The sequence below is a fragment of the Lacerta agilis genome, chromosome 1, assembly GCF_009819535.1.
Source record: "Lacerta agilis isolate rLacAgi1 chromosome 1, rLacAgi1.pri, whole genome shotgun sequence".
NCBI lineage: Eukaryota > Metazoa > Chordata > Lepidosauria > Squamata > Lacertidae > Lacerta > Lacerta agilis.
In genome coordinates, this window is record NC_046312.1 from 75,420,731 (window position 1) to 75,440,125 (window position 19,395).

The 19,395-nt window shown below is 42.7% G+C and overlaps 1 non-coding gene across 1 annotated transcript; it reads left to right on the forward strand.

The window, feature by feature from the left end:
- Nucleotides 1–3,274: 3,274 nt before the first annotated feature.
- On the forward strand, nt 3,275–3,412 carry LOC117061578. The gene has a single exon (XR_004428103.1). It is a non-coding gene; the product is annotated as a U6atac minor spliceosomal RNA (small nuclear RNA).
- Nucleotides 3,413–19,395: the final 15,983 nt, after the last annotated feature.

The following is a 19,395-nucleotide window of genomic DNA, read 5'->3' on the forward strand; positions in this document are numbered from 1 at the left end:
TGTTCTGTATCTTTTCAGTGATGGCCCCCCCCTCCCAAATTATTTCAGTACATTATGGATGTTTTCATAATTAAGTAGTTGTTTTTCAGTGAAAGCTGCTCAGTTCTGATGGGCAACATGGCTAATAATTTCACTAGGTACAAAGGCTAAAAGGCAAAGGTAAAGATAACCCTGACCTTTAGGTCCAGTCGCAGACAACTCTGGGGTTGCACGCTCATCTCACTTTATAGGCCGAGAGAGCCGGTGTTTGTCCGCATCCACAGACAGTTTTTCCGGGTCGTGTGGCTAGCATGACTAAGCCACATCTGGTGAACCAGAGCAGCGCACGGAAACACCGTTTACCTTCCTGCCGGAGCGGTACCTGTTTATCTACTTGCACTTGGACGTGCTTTCGAACTGATAGGTGGGCAGGAGCAGGGACCGAGCAACGGGAGCTCACCCCATCGCGGGGATTCGAACCGCCAACCTTCTGATCGGCAAGCCCTAGGCTCTGTGGTTTAGACCACAGCGCCACCCATGTCAAAGGTTAGGTATACTAAAAAGATAACCTCATCTATCAGTACTTAGTGGATTGTTCCCCATGTACCATTGTCTACATTTAGAAATGCAAATATGAATTAGTGATTGCCCAAATTTATTATATATTGGTAGTATCCCCATTTACCTCATAGTCAATTAGCTTTTTCCAAACCGTTCAAAGCATTTTGATCACCTTTCTAATTAGAACAGAACAAGCTGGAGGAGGGGAGAAGGGTGCCATGCAGAAGGTGATTTCCATTCATCAGGAATTAACTGACCTAGGTTTTTTTCTCTCACTGCTGTTAATCACTGCGGATCAAACCACCATGAAAGGCACAAGAGCAGGTCAATGAGTTGACCACCCTATTGGAGCTCATTTGGCCATTTCCTCTTCAAGAAATATAGCACACAAGCCATACACCTTTGCCCCGTATTGCTTCTTTAAAAACTGGTCCTTTGGAAGCAGATGTGCGCGTAATTAAAAACTGAAATGGTTTTCCAATAAGCCAGCAATATATTAATCAAGCTGCATTTACCCAGCATGATTAATTTCCACCTGCAGTTTAGAAGGCAGTAATCTGCATGCAAGAATAAATCCAATGCCTTTTTATTATTCAGTTAATGCCCATCTTTCTCCCCCCTCCCCATTTTTCATGTTCAACTTTTGCAATGTGTTCTCATGCAAAAATGAAGTTCCATGAGCATTTCCTCAACCACCATCAAGTTCTGATGAAAAATTTATTTTAATTATCTCTCACACTTATCCCCGGATGGAACTAAGGTCGGTAATATACACATGTTCTTTCCAAGCAGTCTTCCATCTAGGCCTTCAGAACATCCTGTGGTCTGCTTATCAGTATTATTCACACTATACTATTTATACTAGTCAGAGAAAGGATAGCCTTTGCTTGAATATCATAGAACCATAGAGTTGGAAGGAACCCCTGAGGGTCATCTAGTCCAACCCCCTGCAATGCAGGAATCCCAACTAAAGCATCCATGGCAGATGACTTTCCAACCTCTGCTTAAAAACCTCCAGTGAAGGTGAGTCTGCCAGTTCCCAAGGGAGTCTGTGCCACTGTTGAACAGCTGTTCCTGTCAGAAAGTTCTTCCTGATGTAGCTAGCCTGTGGCCGTCCAAATGTTGACTATCATTCCCATCATCTCTGCTGGGGCGGGCTGGGGCTGACAGAGTCCAACAACATCTGGAGGGCCACAGATCATGCAGTTTAAAACATGGGAACAGAAAAAGTGAAACACCACCATATAAGAGCAGTTCACAGAATTAGAAATAAGCACAAAGTAGAATAAAAGCACTGTACAGAGCATTTAAAGGGAGCACCCAAAGGAGGACATTTGCTGGAGGTCATTAGGGGAAGCAGGGAAATGGTGGAGATGAACCTCTGCACTACAAGCGGAAGTGAAGCTCTTTATTTGAGCTACCTCACTTTGTAGCTTGTGGGCACTTTTCCATCTGAGGAGGAATTGCTGAATTTCTTTCACACATTATTTGGGGGGGCGGGGAGTGCTGGTCTCTGGGCAGACCTTTGCTTCTGTAAACATGGAGAAGCATAGCAACTGACAAGCTAAAAATGAACATCTTTTTCCAGAGCAAATATAACCTATACCTTCTCAGCTCCTAATTGCATTTCTCAGTGCTTACAGCATTTATAAGTCACACAACTGGTCACAGATTTGTTGGTCTATTCTGAAACTAATTTCAGGAAGTGCCGAATTCAATACAGTAATAAACAAATAAAACAAAAAAGCAGTCAGCAGTCGGTAATAGGTTCAGCCGCCACCAAAGATGAATTATTCTTTAAACTACTTCGCTGCCTCCATTTGTTTCAATAAGTGATGGTTCAGCTTCTGTTGCTCTTGTTGCTGACTAGTGCTCATTGCCAGGCACATTACGCTTATTCGAGTATTTTTTGGAAATAACAAATGCAATAAACAAACGTGGTCAGTTTGAGAAAAATGAAACACAAAACACATTAAGTAATCATCACCAGTTAGCAAAAGCAACCAGGCGGATCACCATCGTCAATATAAGGAACATGCCTGGTTGCAAACTTCTATGAAAGAGGGGGGAAATGGGAACCACTTAGTGAGGAAGTGATTTTGGTGATCGTTTCCCCCAGATTTGACAGGTAATTTTGGGCATGATCATGAACTCCTGTTTTTTATTAATCCAATATCATGGGGGATAGAATTGCTGTGTTTTCTCACTTACTGTATACCTGAAGGAGTGTCTCCACCCCCACAGTTCTGCCCGGACACTGAGGTCCAGCGCCGAGGGCCTTCTGGCAGTTCCCTCACTGCGAGAAGCAAAGCTACAGGGAACCAGGCAAAGGGCCTTCTTGGTAGTGCGCCCAACCTGTGGAACGCCCTCCCAGCAGAGGTCAAAGAGATAAATAACTATCAGACATTCAGAAAATATCTGAAGGCAGCCCTGTTTAGGGAATTTTTTAACCTGTGATATTTTAATGTATTTTAATATCTGTTGGAGGCCGCCCAGAGTGGCTGGGGGGGTACAAATAATACATTATTATTATTATTATTATTATTATTATTATTATTATTACTACTACTACTACTACTACTACTACTACTACTAATTACCTACACGGTTTTAGCAGCAAAGAAAAGATGATGGAACAAATTATAATGATGAGAGATAGGGGTTATGTGTCTCCATCCTGTGCTGTAGGCTTCACATTTCTTTAATACTGTGACCCAAAATCCCTGTGTGTCCAGTGTTGTATGAAAGGAGAGAAGGTTAGCACTCCCCTTGATAAGGATGGAAGAGGTCCTTGTGGCCTGTACAACACGCATGTGTGTCCAGGCATGCCCAACAAAGGTGACAGAGAAAACTGATCCGTGCATCGCCTTTCCCGCATTATAGGAAATATGTTGCATTAACTCTGTGTATTTTGGCTGCCATAATGTACCATCTGGACATTAATTTAATTTGAGCCTCCAGAAAATTAGTATTAACTGTTTACTTGAAAATAATTCACCATGCCCTTTTGCAGGATTTGGTTTCTGTATGCACATTTGGATTACAAGCCAGGAAGCATTGTTGCTTTGTGGAAGACTGGGAATTATTTCTGTGTGAGGTCCCTTGGTACATGTTTGATATTTGGCTGCATTGGCGAGTGTTTCAACTACATGCTGTAACAGTGGAGTATTCATTTCACCTCTTTTAGCTGGATTTCCTCTTTTGACAGCACTGACTTTATATCGCATAATATGCAATATTCACTTTGGGGGTCCTCCAGTTTGTAGACTATCTTGGAGTATTGTGAACCATAAATTCAGGGACATATGAACTGAAGTTAAAATAGAAAGAACAGAAAGTGCTATTGCCCTCCATTTGTCCCATTTTGTGAAGTACTGAGGACCACAGGATGCTGTGTAGCCAAGTTTCATCTACCTTTGGCAACATAATCTACAGGAGCAGTGGGGATAATTCAGTCTGCTCAACTTTCTTCCAATGTATATGGTGTGTGTGTGTGTGTGTGTGTGTGAGAGAGAGAGAGAGAGAGAGAGAGAGAGAGAGAGACGGTCTGCTCACTGTCATAAAAATCATATAATCAAATAGTCAGATAGTTGCTTTTCAAATCATGGGTGACCCACCCTACATTAAATCATGATCTCTGCAATGTAGTTTTCCTGGTTCAAAGATATGTATGCACCCAACACAAAAAATGACTGTATTCTCTGGAGAGTTGTGCCATAGCACCTTGATGAATACAAAGGTTCCATTTGGTTTAATTATTTAGTCCTTGAATACTGTATATTAATTTGCATGCATTGGCAACTTCCCTGCTACCTTCTACAAAAGGAGATTGCAGAACAAGGGATGTTCCAGCCCATTTCTTCTCCTGCTTAGGCTTCTGATTCTCCTGGAACGGTACTGTCTCCATCCTGCCTTTATATATCAGAGATAGGACACACGTCACCCTCCAGATGTTGTTGGGCTCTACCTCGCATCAGCCTCAGCTGGCATGGCCAGTGATCAGGAACAATGGGAAACGGAGCCCAGCAGCCTATGAAGAGCCACAGCTTCCCTTCTCTGCTTTTGGTAATGATAGGATTATGGCTAAGCTCTGTCACATTGTATGTCAGGAATGCTTTGATGGTGTTTCCTGCTTGGCAGGGGGTTGGACTGGATGGCCCTTGTGGTCTCTTCTAACTCTATGATTCTATGATTCTATGATAGAATCTTTGGAGGGTCAGCCAGTAGTTTTATAAAATGGAAAACTGCATTTGGGGAAGATCTTGTTCTTGTGGTCCAAATAAAGGCCTGAACGTCTTGGCTCACTGATGCAAATATGCAAAAATTTAAAAGTACACTTTTTTAAAAAAAGGGAAAGTATAAAATCAAAGTGTTAAAAACTGCTTTTGAATATTTTAATATTTCAGAGTAGTTTAATTAATAATCAGAAATAATTTTAAACTAAATGAAACAAAACATATTGTACACAAAATATAGTCCCTCCTTTTTAAAATGTATTGTAAAACAGTTGTACAAAAACACCCCTTTGAAGCAAGAGGTAGGAACCTCAGGCCTAGGAGTCAAATGTGGCCCTCCAGGCATCTCTCTCTGGCCCTTGGAACACTCCAAAGACCACACACCTCAGGGGCCCTGCTTCACACCCTGAGTGTTTTCTCCTGGCTGGAAGTTGATCGTGCCTCTTCTTTTAGAGGATGAGAGGATAAAGAAGTTGTGTGTAACTGTACAAAGAAAGTAGCCAACTGTACAAAGGTAAAAGCTGCAATTTTTGCACCAGCCACTTTTTCCTCTGGCCCTACAAACTGTTGGCATGTGGCCCTCAGAAGTTTGCCCTGAAGGAAATGTGGCCCTTGCAGTGGAAAAAATGTCCCTGTCCCCTGTTTTAAAGGCTGCATACACCTAACCAGGAAGTCCAGCTAAAGACAGCAGAACTTTGCATTGCAAATGACAGGAATTTTGATAGTGAAATGCGTTTCATCATCTAAATGAGAGAACTATCTAAGCCAACATTTAAACTTGGGGCAGCGGTGATGATGGTGGTCTTCTGAAATAAAAGCGCTTGGGAGCGAAGAAGAGGTCCAGAAGCTCTGACCTAGCACTTACAAAGCAAAAAAGCTGCTCAGATGGAGAGTGGATGGTGACAGATCTCACACCTCCAGTAGTAATTTCCTGCCCGTTCTTCCTTATTCATTTCCAATGCACCATTTCCAATGCGCTATTCTCCTTCCTTGAGGTTCTGTCTCTGTTAGCTAAGCAGGAGAGACATACAGTGCCCTAAAGGAACATTTAAAAAGCTAAACTCTCTAATGCCCTTGTTCCAATTAGGGTCCTTTCTCAGGCAGCTGCTGGACATTTTCACCGCTTCCAAAACGAGAGCCATCTGCTGCTAGGAAAAATCAGAACCACTGCTAGGCTTCTTGCAGAGAGCTGCTGCTTTTTATTTTTATTTTAAATGAAACGAAACACAAGCTTTCCTTCTTCCTTGTGCTCTGTAAGCTGATTAAAGGATATTTTACTTCTATGGGCAATGGATTTAGCCAGGCAGTCCCTAGTACCATCTGACCTCAATTTGCTCTGCTTCGCATGTGGTGGCCACATCTTTAGGGTAGGTGGAGAACCTTACGGTGGATTATTTGGAATTCCCCATGGTCATCTGCCCCAATGAATCATTGTGCCAGTTCCTGTACATACACATAGCAGGGCTTTCTTGGCAAGGACGAAGATGGAAGGATTGGAGAAAGTCAGGGGTGTATCTAATGTTAGTGCTATGCAGAGCAGATCCATTGGAATTAATGGAACATAGCTAACTTGGATCCATTAATTTCAATGGGTCTTCTCTGAGTTCAGCTCAGATGAATTCAACCCCAAGCGAATGGCCAGTAGGATGTGCCTAAACTGATGCTGAGGAGAGGATAGGGCTGTTTTTTTTTTAATGGTGGTGGAAGCATGGTGGATGGTCTAGTGTTGCTTCTGCTTGTGAACAGGTTTGTGTTGTAACTCAAGAACCAGCAGCCAAAGTTGACCGTGGGACAACAGGAAAACATGTTCCTATCAAGGACAATGTGCCTCCATCATATGCTGGAAGAGTGGCGGTAGGGGGCTAGTTCCTCCTCTACTGCAAGGGTGGGGAATCCATTGCCCCCCAGATGTTGCTGGACTACAGCTTCCTTCACCCTAGACTATTGTTCAGAGAGATGCTTCTTGGCCCATAACAACTGTCTGATATAAGCTGTGTCTAAATCTCCTGGTCTTCTTGTTTTTCACTTCAGGGAGAGGGTGTGAGCTCTTTCCCTGAAAACCACCCCACAAAGCTGCTATTTGATCTATCACACAGAAAAGACCGCCTGCCTCATGCACTGCTCTGACTTGTCAAGAGCTCTCTCTCTCTCTCTTGTTATTACTCTCTGCTGCCATCGTGGGGCTGTTTAGCCAATCCTTCAATCATCATCATTAGGAACCTTCACCAACTTCCTTGCACCTTTCACACAAAAGGGTTTTAGAAAGATGAAGAACTTTCTGCAGAATGTTTTGGGGTTTTTTGCATGTAAAGTTACTAAAAACATCTCGGCCTTCATTATGAGCTCTTCCCCAGGAAAGCTGGGGTATCTTCTGGCATCGAAATGGTGAAATGTGCCAACTATCTCAGAGAATAAAGCCTATCATACGTGGATCTCTTTAAAGTGGGCTCTGGAGATTAGATACCCATGTGCAATAGGGCTTGCTTATGATCTTGGAGCCCAGCTAGGAAATTTGAGGTGGGGTGGGGGGTGACCTCCAAAGCATTTGCAGGAGAGAATTGGTGGGTGGGAGAAGGATTAAGCACCTTCTCCTGCTCAACAGTTCTCCCATGCATACACCCCCTCATTGCCACTTAAGGTTAGAGGGAAAGCATGATAAGTAGTTCTTTTAATAAGTAGTTCTACCACTAGGGTGTTTTGTTTTGTTTTGTTTTGTTTTGTTTTGTTTTGTTTTGTTTTGTTTTGTTTTGCATTTGAGGCCTAGATCCCATTTGGTTCCAGTTAGTTTGCAATGCTAATATGAAACCTACATTGGCTATAACATACTTTTAGCCAGCATGGCACAGTGGTAGAGTGTTGGACTAGGATCTGGGAGACCCAGGTTCAAATCCCCACCTGGCCAGGAAGCTCACTGGGTGACTTTGCACCTGGTCACTGTCTCACCTACCTCACAGGTTTGTTGTGAGGAAGAAATGAGGATGGGAGAACTATGCACACTGCTTTGAGCTCTTTAGAGGTGAAGGTGGTATATAAAACTAAGAAATACCAGTAGATAAATCCCACATGAATGCCATTCATACGTAGCACAAATACTGCTAGAGGCTCAAAACCATCCGCAAGTGCATATAACTGAACCCCAACCATAATTTATAAATGAAAAGCCGCTTTAGGAAAAGGAAATTTATTTAGAGTAGAGAAGGGATACTTTCCCCTACCTTCCATTTCTCCACAGATTCCCTGCTCTGGCGCAGTTCCAAAAAACAAACACCTTGGAGAATACGATTCAGAAAAACTGCTTGAACATTTCAATAGCTGTGTTGTTTAACAGATCAGAAAGAAAGAAGTTTCAACTGATTTCATTACTGCCAGAAATTTAGAAGACAGAATGATGTTCAGCTTTTATTACATGCACAAAGTGCCTCTTCAGAGGGAAGAGGCGAACGCTGGCGCATATTTCAATATTTATAAGAACTGCAATCCAGATAACACCAGAGGACAGCTTTCCCCAATAAGAATTTACTTGAGCATAGGTAGTGTGGGTTGGAACATTCATGTTCCCTGCTTTCAGCACAGTCACTTTGCCATAATTTTCAGTAGTTCAGCTCTTGTCTAGTCTAGAATGCATCTAAAACAGTAATGGGAAACCTCCAGCCCCACAGACCCCATAGGGCCCAATTTAGCCTGCAAGGCCATTTCCCCCAAGCCATGTGCCATATGTGATGACAGATGAGGGGCAGGTAGAGACACAGCTGCCAGTGCCCAGTTGGGAGCCTTGGTTGAGCACTGGCATGGGAGGCTTGCCATCATGACCAGCTGGAATCAGCTTTGCTCCTGAGTTCTGCATGGTGAACGCTGTAGTGCAGTAACTCCCCACTGGAAAGCGGAGCTTGAAGTCGGCACCTAGCACCTGATAGGTTCTTTCAAACCTGCTGGGATCAGCTGATCTGCTGCTTTCTCCATGGGGCACTCCATAGTGCAGTCACCCCATGTAGAAAGCAGAGCTTGGTCAGCACTAATCAGCTGATCTACAAAAATGCAAATGCAACATGCAGGCTAATAACTGTTAGTAAATATATAATCAGTTACGATGTCGTTCAAAATATACAAATAAGCCACTTCAAAATGATGTATATATCATACAACACATCTCACAAAATATACAAGTAAATTACAAGTTGTTATATGTATCAGAGTTAAACAAAGAATCAAATAAATCAATGAATAGCGAGGAACGCCAAACCCTCTCTCAAAGGAAGACATCTCACAAAAGTCTCAAAGGAAGACGTCTCTCCAAAGTCTCAAAAGGACAGTATATCTGGAATAGTTCAACTGTTTCGGAATAAAGTCTTCATCAGCTGGAAATGGAATATAAGGCATTGCAAGCCATGAATGACAACAAAACTGAGCAACCCCCATGTAAGTTATGCAGTAGAACAAAATATATAAAGAGGTAAAGGTAAGGGGACCCTTGACCATTAGCTCCATTCGCAGACGACTCTGGGGTTGCGGCGCTCATCTCGCATTACTGGCCGAGGGAGCCGGTGTACAGCTTCTGGGTCATGTGGCTAGCATGACTAAGCTGCTTCTGGTGAACCAGAGCAGCGCATGGAAACGCCGTTTACCTTCCCGCCGGAGCGGTACCTATTTATCTACTTGCACTTTGACGTGCTTTCGAACTGCTAGGTTGGTAGGAGCAGGGACCGAGCAACAGGAGCTCACCCTGTCGTGGGGATTCAAACCGCCGACCTTCTGATAGGCAAGCCCTAGGCTCTGTGGTTTAACCCACAGTGCCACCCGTGTCCCATATAAAGAGGTACATACTGAATTATTATCAATGAAATATTCATACTAGTGGGAATCATGCTAGTGGATCAGTGCTCACTAGATAGTGTAGCTGCTGATGCTTACAACACAAATGCATAGGACATATAAAGTTGACCACAGGTGTCTCAAATAACAATTATTGCAGACAATGTAAAGAGACTTAAAGGGATCGGCTGATCTGCTTTCTCCATGGGGCACTCCATAGTGCAGTCACCCCATGAAGAAAGCAGAGCTTGGTCAGCACTAATCAGCTGATCAGCAGTAACTTCAAGCCCCACTGGAATACAACTCCTGTCTTCCCTGACCACTGGCTATCCTTTGCTGGCATCATTCAGGCCACCCAGTTCTTGGTGGTGGTGGTGTCCTTCTCTCCCTACAGATTTGTCTTCCTCCATACACAACCTAGGAAGCAGGGAACATCCTACAGTTTGATAACTTGGTTATTAGGAGACAACAGGAGGTTCCTGGAGAAATTCCAGAGAGAATTTCCTCTCTCTCAAAAACATGGTTGATCAAGCCAAGCTTGTCAGGTAGCTGCAAGCCATCTGGAAGAGGAAGGAAGGTGGATATTTGACTACCACCAATGCTTCCATTGTAACCTCTATGATACACCCATCATTCTAAGTCAGCTCTCGAATGTCAAGAACATTCCTAAAAGACACACACATTCATCCTGGCAGATAAAACCTAAGCAAACAAATATATGTTTTTAATTCCCATCAAATAGGGTAATTTAAAGGTGAAATAAGAGATAGCAGTGCCATTCACAGAAAATCAATCACTCTCAATATGCTTGCTATCACTCCAAGGATGTTTGCCAGACAAATTAGGAAATTAAAAAGGCATTCTGGTTTATTTGCCATTATTAAACAGTACCCTTATTTCAGTCTTTACCTAACGATTACTGATAAGAGCAGAATATTTATAGGAGAGAGGCACAGGTAAGAGTTGGGCAGTAGCACTGCAGGCAACAGCTGAGAGAACTTTCACTTGTCCCAGAGCAGCATCTTTCAAAACGGTAAGTATTTTGACCTCCTGGCTGGCATATTTATGGCAGAGTCCTTGTGGGGTTCACATTTTTTTTTACTATGGCTGTGGCTCTGGGGTATGGTTCCACAGGATGCAAATAAGTAAATTTGTCCAACGTCACAAGGGAATTTAGCATCCGTCATAGCACAGCAGGTAGGACTGGGTTATCACTAGATTCCCTTTTAGCAATTCAGATCTGTAACCAGGATAGAAACAGTAGACAATATATCTTCACACACACAGAAAGGAGTTGCCAACTTCTTCTTCACTGCAGCCGACACTGACCTAGAGTGTCCTTGAAGTTTAGAGTGGCTTCTCAGGGAGCTTAAGGACACAGCAGTGGGAAATGGAGGGCTATAAAACCTATGTACATGCACACCCCTTTGGGTTGCTGGCTGGTGGGTTTTAAGCCTTAGTCATGTCTGTCAGCCACAAAGCCCAACATCTAATTATTTTTATGACTCATCTGAAAGAAACTAAAGACTAATTATGTGTGAATTCACAGCAGAAACCTGCTTCTAGGACGCTGTTTTAGGAACTTACTGGTATTTTGTTTTCCTGTCGCAATAGAAAGCACTTGAGAGGCTTTTTGTCTTTTTTTAATAATAATAAAATCCATTAAGGTTTAAGATTGGTGTTGTTGTTTTTTAAAAATAAATTGCTACATGTTTAATTTTATTCAAAGTATTACTAAGTGAAGGAACATATATTATAGCTGGCTGCTTGAAAGAACAGCGTAACAATCCACACTATTCTCTTTTTCTTTCTGTTGGTGTCAAAAATGATGCCAAAGCCATGGGGAGGCTGTTCTATATGCAGACCTTTATTGCAGTGATAAATTATCTTTCTAGACGATGTCACATGTGATGGCTACCTCTCTCCGTTCATTTGTTTGATGTAAAGCTCTTCTGTTCTCTTTTCTGTTGTTTTAACATCCCTTAACACATGTAGTAGGAAGAAGCAGCACAAGGCTTGTAGTTTAACATGATGTTTGGCAAATTAGATGTAAATCAGCGCAAGGATCCTATGCCTTTTAATAGCTGTGGAGAAGAGAGAATTTCAGTAGTGATATGCAGTGGTGAGAAAACTCCACTCATCAAGATTCCCTCTTAAGTATACAGTCATTAAAGGACATGAGACCTGTCAGAGACAACCGTAACTGTGTGGTGAAAAGGATTTTGAACAGCAGAGTTAAAATTATCATTTTCCAGGTTCCACCTGAGGTTCCACCTTACTGGCATACATGAGAATTAGGTGGCACAGTGGTGAATGGACTGGCGTTTTGTTTTGTTTTTCTCTTCTGAAATGAAATCACATGACTAGGGAAGCACCCAGAGCTTGAGAAGAAAGGAAGGGTGGAGAAGTGGGTGGTCTCTTTTGTTTTGATGGACAGGTTCAGCTTTAAATCACACTGAATTATTTCTCCAGGGCACTCCAATCAGAGTGATCTGAGGGAAGGATTAAAACCTACATGTTTTATATGTGAATCTGTGACTATAGAGATCTCTCCATTGCATTCCCCAAAATCTGAAAGCCACCCTCCACCAATGACCCTTGGGGTAACAGGATTGTTGCTGAGGGGATTATACCTCCCCTACTCCAGTTTTCTGTGGGGATTCATGCTATTACCCCACTACCCCCTTCCCTTGTGGACATCAGTGGATAGATCTCTCCCAGGGAGAAGTAACTGTACCTCCCCTGAAAGACTGCTCCTCACCAATGACCCTGGGGTTAGCAGGGTCCTTGCTGGGGATCCCCACCACCACTTCCATGACTCTTATTGTACCAACCCCAAAACAGTAACATCTGCCCTTACTGGAGGCCCACTGCAGTTCTGAAATGTAGGGGGCTTCGTCCTCTCAGAAGGGATGACCATGCTTGCAAATCGTATCTAATTCTGATAAAAAATGAAAAGGTTATAGGCTTCTTCTTTTTGTTTTTTTAAATCAAAATTCAAAGGTATCCTACACAAACCCTCTGAATGTATCTGCCTGCAGTTTGGCAGGCTTAATCCATGCAAATTTCATTGTATGAAAAGGAACAAATTTGTAGCTGTTTTTAGATTCCCCCGCTATAGTGAATGGCCAGGGAGGAGAGAGGCAAAGCTTCATTTTTAACAGAGGTAATTTTCTCCCAAGTAATGAGTGGAGTTAAAAAGACACTGCTGCTCTGAAACAAATTTGGCTGCTTCCAAAAGATACACGTTAATTTTTTCTGGCCATTGCACACTCCTACCTAATGAATGCAGCATAAAAAATAATAGGCAGAATCAATAAAAATTTAAAAGCCTGGTAGAAAGCCTTTGCCTGGCACCAGAAACAGGGCATAAAAATGGGCTCCAGACATCCCTCTCAGGGGAAAATGCTCCAGCTCCAGGACGTCACCAACATTCGTAGCCATTATTTATGCGACACAATAGACAATCTGTACCAATAAAGAACTGCAGCCTTTCTGTTACTCATTAAAACTTGTTTCAGTTTTAAGGGAGGAATCATGGCTTCACTGATGGCTGGACTGTGGCAGCTAGCTACTGTGGTGATGATCTTGTCTCACATCTCAGCATCACTTCCTTCTCTTGGGAGGTAAACATATTTTCTGTGTCTCAGCCCTTCCTCCCCCCCCCCCCTTTCCTTTCAAATTGTATGATCTCAGCAATTCAAAGATTTCCCACTTTCAACCCTCCCACCTCCGGTGACTCTTCCCCTCCCCCTCTTCATCACACATGCAGTCCTCTAAAGAAAAAGTGGGACGCAGATCACTTTTTGGAGAAATGGACAGTTGCAATGACAAGTGCAAGCTTCCTTAGACACTTCTGAGATTGGATTGACAGCTAGTGCTTGTTTTTCTACAATCTGTCCTTTTTTAAAAAAAATGGAAGGAGCATAGGACAGAACACTGTGCAGTTCTGCTAGTTTAGCAGACATGCAGAGAATGTGACCACTGTTAGGACTTAATTTTATTATTAACATTCAAGTTTCAAAATTTAATTAAAATTAACTGTCTTTGAGATGACATTGCATAGCTAATGTGTTATAAATAAAGGTAAAGGTACCCCTGACCATCAGGTCCAGTTGTGTCCGACTCTGTGGTTGCGGTGCTCATCTTGCTCTATAGGCCAAGGGAGCTGGCGTTTGTCCACAGACAGCTTCCGGGTCATATGGCCAGCATGACTAAGCCACTTCTGGCGAACCAGAGCAGCACACGGAAATGCCGTTTACCTTCCCTCCAGAGCGGTACCTATTTATCTACTTGCATTTTGATGTGTTTTCAAACTGCTAGGTTGGCAGGAGCAGGGACTGAACAACGGGAGCTCACCCCGTTGTGGGGATTCGAACCGCCGACCTTCTGATAGGCAAGCCCTAGGGCCTATGGCTTAGACCACAGTGCCACCTGCATCCCTAATGTGTTACAAATACATCTCATCAAAAACTAGTGTTTCCCAACAAGTCTCATTTCCCCAATTTCCCCCAGGAAAGCCTCCAGTAATTATTATCTTTCTTAGAGAATGCTCACTTGTCTCATTCCATGCTGCGGCTACAACAATCAACATGCTCTCTGCCCCAGCCCCAACACCCTCACTCTCAGTAGAGCAACAGGCAAGATGGCCTACCCTTGGGCAAATGATAGATGACTTACAATGGAATTTAATCCATTTTATGTTAGCTTGATTCATTAATTCTATTCAACTCTACAGTTCTATGATTCTCAACCCTAGGCACCAGAGGCAAATCGAGCTCAAATTGATGCATGATGCGGGAATGAGAAGAGAATATGAGAAAGCTGCCAAGTTGCTACAAAACCTGATGAACTACAAGCGCAGGTAAATTCAGAGATAATGCCTAAAAACGCTAAGACTGAAAAGTCATCAGGGGAAATAGTATTTATTCACCTCACCATTTAAAAAGATCTCATATGTGAAGTTCCCAGACAATAGGTCAGGAGCCTATGAAGGGTTGTCATATACAGTATGTGTAGGCTGATTTTAAATGCTGGGACTCTCTTGGAAGATCAGAAGCGGGAAATCAGTAGAAAATTAGTAGATAGTGTTAGGAGTGTAGTGCAAATGTGTATATAAGGTGCATGGAAATGGGAGGCAGATTTTAGAACTTTCAGAATTATTACTTAAGCAACGAACAAACATTAAAAACAGATATAAAACAAGATAAAAACAAACTAAAACACAAGAATAATCATAAAAGAGCCAGCTCAACCCCACCCCACTAAAAATATGCTGAGAGTTAAGCTCCAAAGGATTTGTAAAATAAACATGTTTTCAACTGGTGATTAAAAACAGATGGCACCAGTCATGCCTCCTTGGGGAGAGCATTCCACAAATGGGGAGCCACCACTGAGAAGGTTTGTTCTCAGGGCTGGTGCAGCCATTAGGTGGAGTGAAGCCACCGCCTCAGGCAGCAGAAGCCCCCAAGGCAGTGCCTCTGCAGGTGATGCCTCGCCCTGCCACCTCTGAAGCAGTGCCAGCAGCTGCAAAGTGTTACTTCTCGTTTTGCCTCAAGCAGTGAAACAGAATGCCTTTGCCTGTTCCCATGTTGCCAGCCTCCGAAAGTTCCTTGGAGGTGGGAACGCAGGATGAATGCAGACTCCAGGTTGGTTCATGTAAGGAAAGGCACACACAAGGTAGGGATAACTGGGTGTTACATTTTCCATTTCTGCAGTGTTGGCTCAAACTGATGTCACAGTTAGACGCCACATGTGAACACTCATAAGGAAATTCTGATGGGTCACTTTATTGTTGCAAAGCACCAGCAGGAGGGAAGCAGAGAAGTGGCAGGATGGGAAGGGTTTAGCTGATCCCTGGACACCTTGCCCATTTCCTTCTCCCTATGTTTTGCTCTGCCATAGGGTTTCAGATGTATGTTTCACCATTCACACATGCACATAGACTCCTGGGAGGAAGAGCAGATTGGGGTGAAGTGGCAGCCAGGGAATCATAAAACACTATCTGCTTTTCTGCTCCATCTTCCCTTCCCTTGCATTTTAGCATGAACACTTCTCATTCATATATTTATTATTATTTTAATTGAATAGGCATTCAGAAGGATACTCAACTGTAGGAGTATATACACAAGAATGGCAAAATATAGTGGCCAGAACTGATTGAGATATTTTCATCCCAATACACTTTAGGCTTTTGTGGACATTAATCGGTCTTCAGAGAGAGGAGAAATTGCAAGGTTAAAAGTGGCCTCTTAGCAGAATGTGCCCTCTCATCTCTGACCTTGATTTCTTGTGCATTAGTGTCTCATCTGAAGTAAAGGATGCCTCTGGCTTCATTGATAAAAACACAGGTGACTTGTGGAGTTCAGAAGAGAAACCCATTAAACTGAAGACTTGTTTGCAATTTGTACAGAACCTTGATGCAAGGTGAGACTTGGAAGCAGCCAATGGAACAGCATTTTTTACAAAGGGATCCAGGTGCCCAAGTTTGCTAAATTGTTCAAGGTTATGATTTAAAAAAAAAAAAAAGAAATTGTGAAGAGCTGCAAAAAGACCTCTCCAAACTGAGTGAATGGGCAGTAAAGTGCCAAATGCAATTCAAAGTGAACAAGTGTAAAGTGATGCATAGATGCTCTTTGGGTCTGAAGTGGCAGTGACTAACCAAGAATGAGAACTTGTTGACATCATAATGGATAGCTTGGTGAAGATGTCTGGGGAGACCCAGCCAGATGGGCGGGGTACAAATAATAAATTATTATTATCTTATTATTATGTCTATGTTGTGTGTGAGAGCTATGAGAAAGGTAAATTCCATTCTAGGGATCATTAGGAAAGGAACTGAAAATTCAACTGCCAGTATCATAATGCCATTAAACAAATCTATGGTGCAACTGAATTTGGAATACTGTGTACAGCTCTGGTCATCTCACCGCACTATTACACTATTTCCTTGGCCGATTTTACTGTTAATCTGAAGCATGGGTAGGCAAACTAAGGCCCAGGGGCCGGATGCTGCCCAATCGCCTTCTAAATCCGGCCTGTGGAATCAGCGTGTTTTTACATGAGTAGAATGTGTCCTTTTAATTAAAATGCATCTCTGGGTTATTTGTGGGGCCTGCCTGGTGTTTTTACATTAGTAGAATGTGTGTTTTTATTTAAAATGCATCTCTGGGTTATTTGTAGGACATAGGAATTTGTTCATTCCCCCCCCCCAAAAAAAATGGTCCGGCCCCCCACAAGGTCTGAGGGACAGTGAACCGGCCCACTGCTGAAAACGTTGGCTGACCCCTGCTCTAGAGGGTTACCGCTCCCCAACCTTCTCCCCACAGCAGAAGTGGGAAGCAGTGCATTGCTACATGTGCTTCAAGTCAGGAGCAGTAGGGGGCGAAGGAAGAATAGATGTTAAAGTGGAGGGAGGAAATACTAAGAAATATAAAAGGCAATGGGGGGTGGGGAAGATGGCAAGTAATTTTTTGATTCTGAGCGTGAAGGATGGGTAGATTAGGTCAGTCAGTTAGAACTCATTCATAAGACTTTCCAGATTCAGTGAGCAGATTCAAGAGGCAATGTTCCAGGAATGCTACTCAGTCAGTGAACTATTGCATGATATTTTACCTGCATTTCTCTCATGGCAGTTTTTCAGGCAATGATGCAGAGGATGTCACTCAGATAATTAGCCGCTTGGTTTGCCAACTGATTGCAGAAATAAATGAAGCAGTATCTGGAGCAACAGTAGATGAAAATCAGGAATGAAGCATCCAGCTCTGTGAGGATCTTCAGAAAAATAAATTGCAACTTCTGTTTTTCATGTGTGGATTAAGTGATTGGGGAAAACAAACTGTGGAAATAAGTTAGTAAGGATTGCATAAATCAAAAGGAATGGGACTTAGAATGAAAGACTCAGGCATTTATATGCCTCATGGTAGTGTCTAAAATTATTTATCTTCCTCTTGTCTTCATCTTCTCCAAAATCAAATAAAGAAACTATAGCACAGCTCTTTTGTTATTAGTATTCTATTTTATTTTTGCATGTGACAGTTATCTTATAAACCCAGCTGCATTTTCCTGGGTAAATTAGACTTTGGGAACATTCCCTCATGTGGAAGAACCCTGGCATTGAAAGGTAACAAAATGTATAATGTGAACAGATGTTCTCAACTACCTGGGAAATCATGAAAAACTGCTTCAAGCATGAGAAACTATCAATGTCATCTGTATTTCATGCTTATATGCATGCCGGGTAAAGAATCTCAGTCTGGGGTTCAACAAGGTTCCAGGGGGTTGCAGATGCTCACCCAAAGTTTGTGCTCCTTAGGAGAATTGAAGACGCAGCGGAGATTGTTGTAGCTTTAAGAAATATGACTTATCCACCTATTTACACTTTCAGTTTGCATGGATGGAGTCCAGATCTCACAACATGGTCATCTCAAGCAGGGCTTGTTCCCCCACAGCAGTGCAGCCCTGGAGTCAAAGGCATCTCTCCCAGGCTTCAGCCATCCTGCCCAAGATGGCTCTCCCTTCGTTCTGCCCCTTCTTCCCAGCACACCTTGCTAAAAACTCTATTTTCCTGCTACTTCACACTCAGTTACCATGGCAACCTTCCATACCCCCCCCCATTCAGACCTCAAGGGGGAAGGACAGTTTTCTTGTACAGTATTGCCAATGGCTCTGTTTGTTTCTTAATAGCCCTAACTTGGCCAGGTCATTTTGCATAGGCTAGCTCAGGAATTCCTCTGCAGCTTGTATTTCTCCCTTCACATCCGAAATAATCAAAATTCTAGCATTTATTAATTTCTAGGATTTAGAGGCCACCTCAAATCTGCAACAATATATAAAGAAACAGCAAAAAGCACTTTAAAACATGAAAATATTGGCACAGCATAGGAGAAACAAGCGTAAGGCTTACCCCACAGCACATATTAAGGCCTAACTACAGAGTACAGTAATGACAAAAGTATTCTCTTAGGAAAATATTTACTATGAAAAAATAGCAACAAAGTCTCCTAACAGAGAGGAAACTTTGTCATGCTGGATGATCACAAGCACTGTAATGACCTTTGCATCCTATTCTGATAGCCTTGTGGAAAGAGAGAGAAGAAATGATCTGCCTCCCTGGCACAGAATTTCAAAGCACTTCACAGTTGCTGTGATCTAAAGTTTGAAGATCAGAGTGAGATTCACAATCCCTCTCTTTGGAAATCTTCTAAATGAGAAACGCTGAAGTTTTGCTGTCTCACTTTCCTTTTCTTCTCAAATATGTTACTAAAGGTCAGCAAAGGCACTCTGCACATGCCCAGAGCAATATTCCATCTTTGTTATTACTTTATGAGTTCTTGGGGCTTAGCTTGGGTATTAAAAACCTTTGAATAGGTCCCTGACTCTCTCTAAATGGCACCACACTGTCTGGTTTCAAGCATTGTTTGAATATTTTTGACTCCCTGTGTAGCCCATTCAGATATTTTTTGGGAGGGAATGTGTGAAATGACTCGCTGTCTTCCATACTGTACAACGGCCCACCCTCTTCCGTTCAGCATCACCCATTACCTTTGGTCCTAGCCACATGCAAGTGATCTCTAAGGCAGGAACAACCCAACGTGTATCAGCAAAGCGGGACCATCCACTTACCATATCTCATTCAGGAACTGGTAACAGTAAGCAAGTCATAAATAAGTGAATCAATAAGCTAGGATGCAAAGGTTAAGCGACTGTGTCAGCTCAGTGTCATTTGCCACATTATTTCCTCATGGAGCAGTGAAAGGAAGATAGATTGCAACAATTAACGAAGAAAAGTGGATGGTCCGCTTTCCTCAAT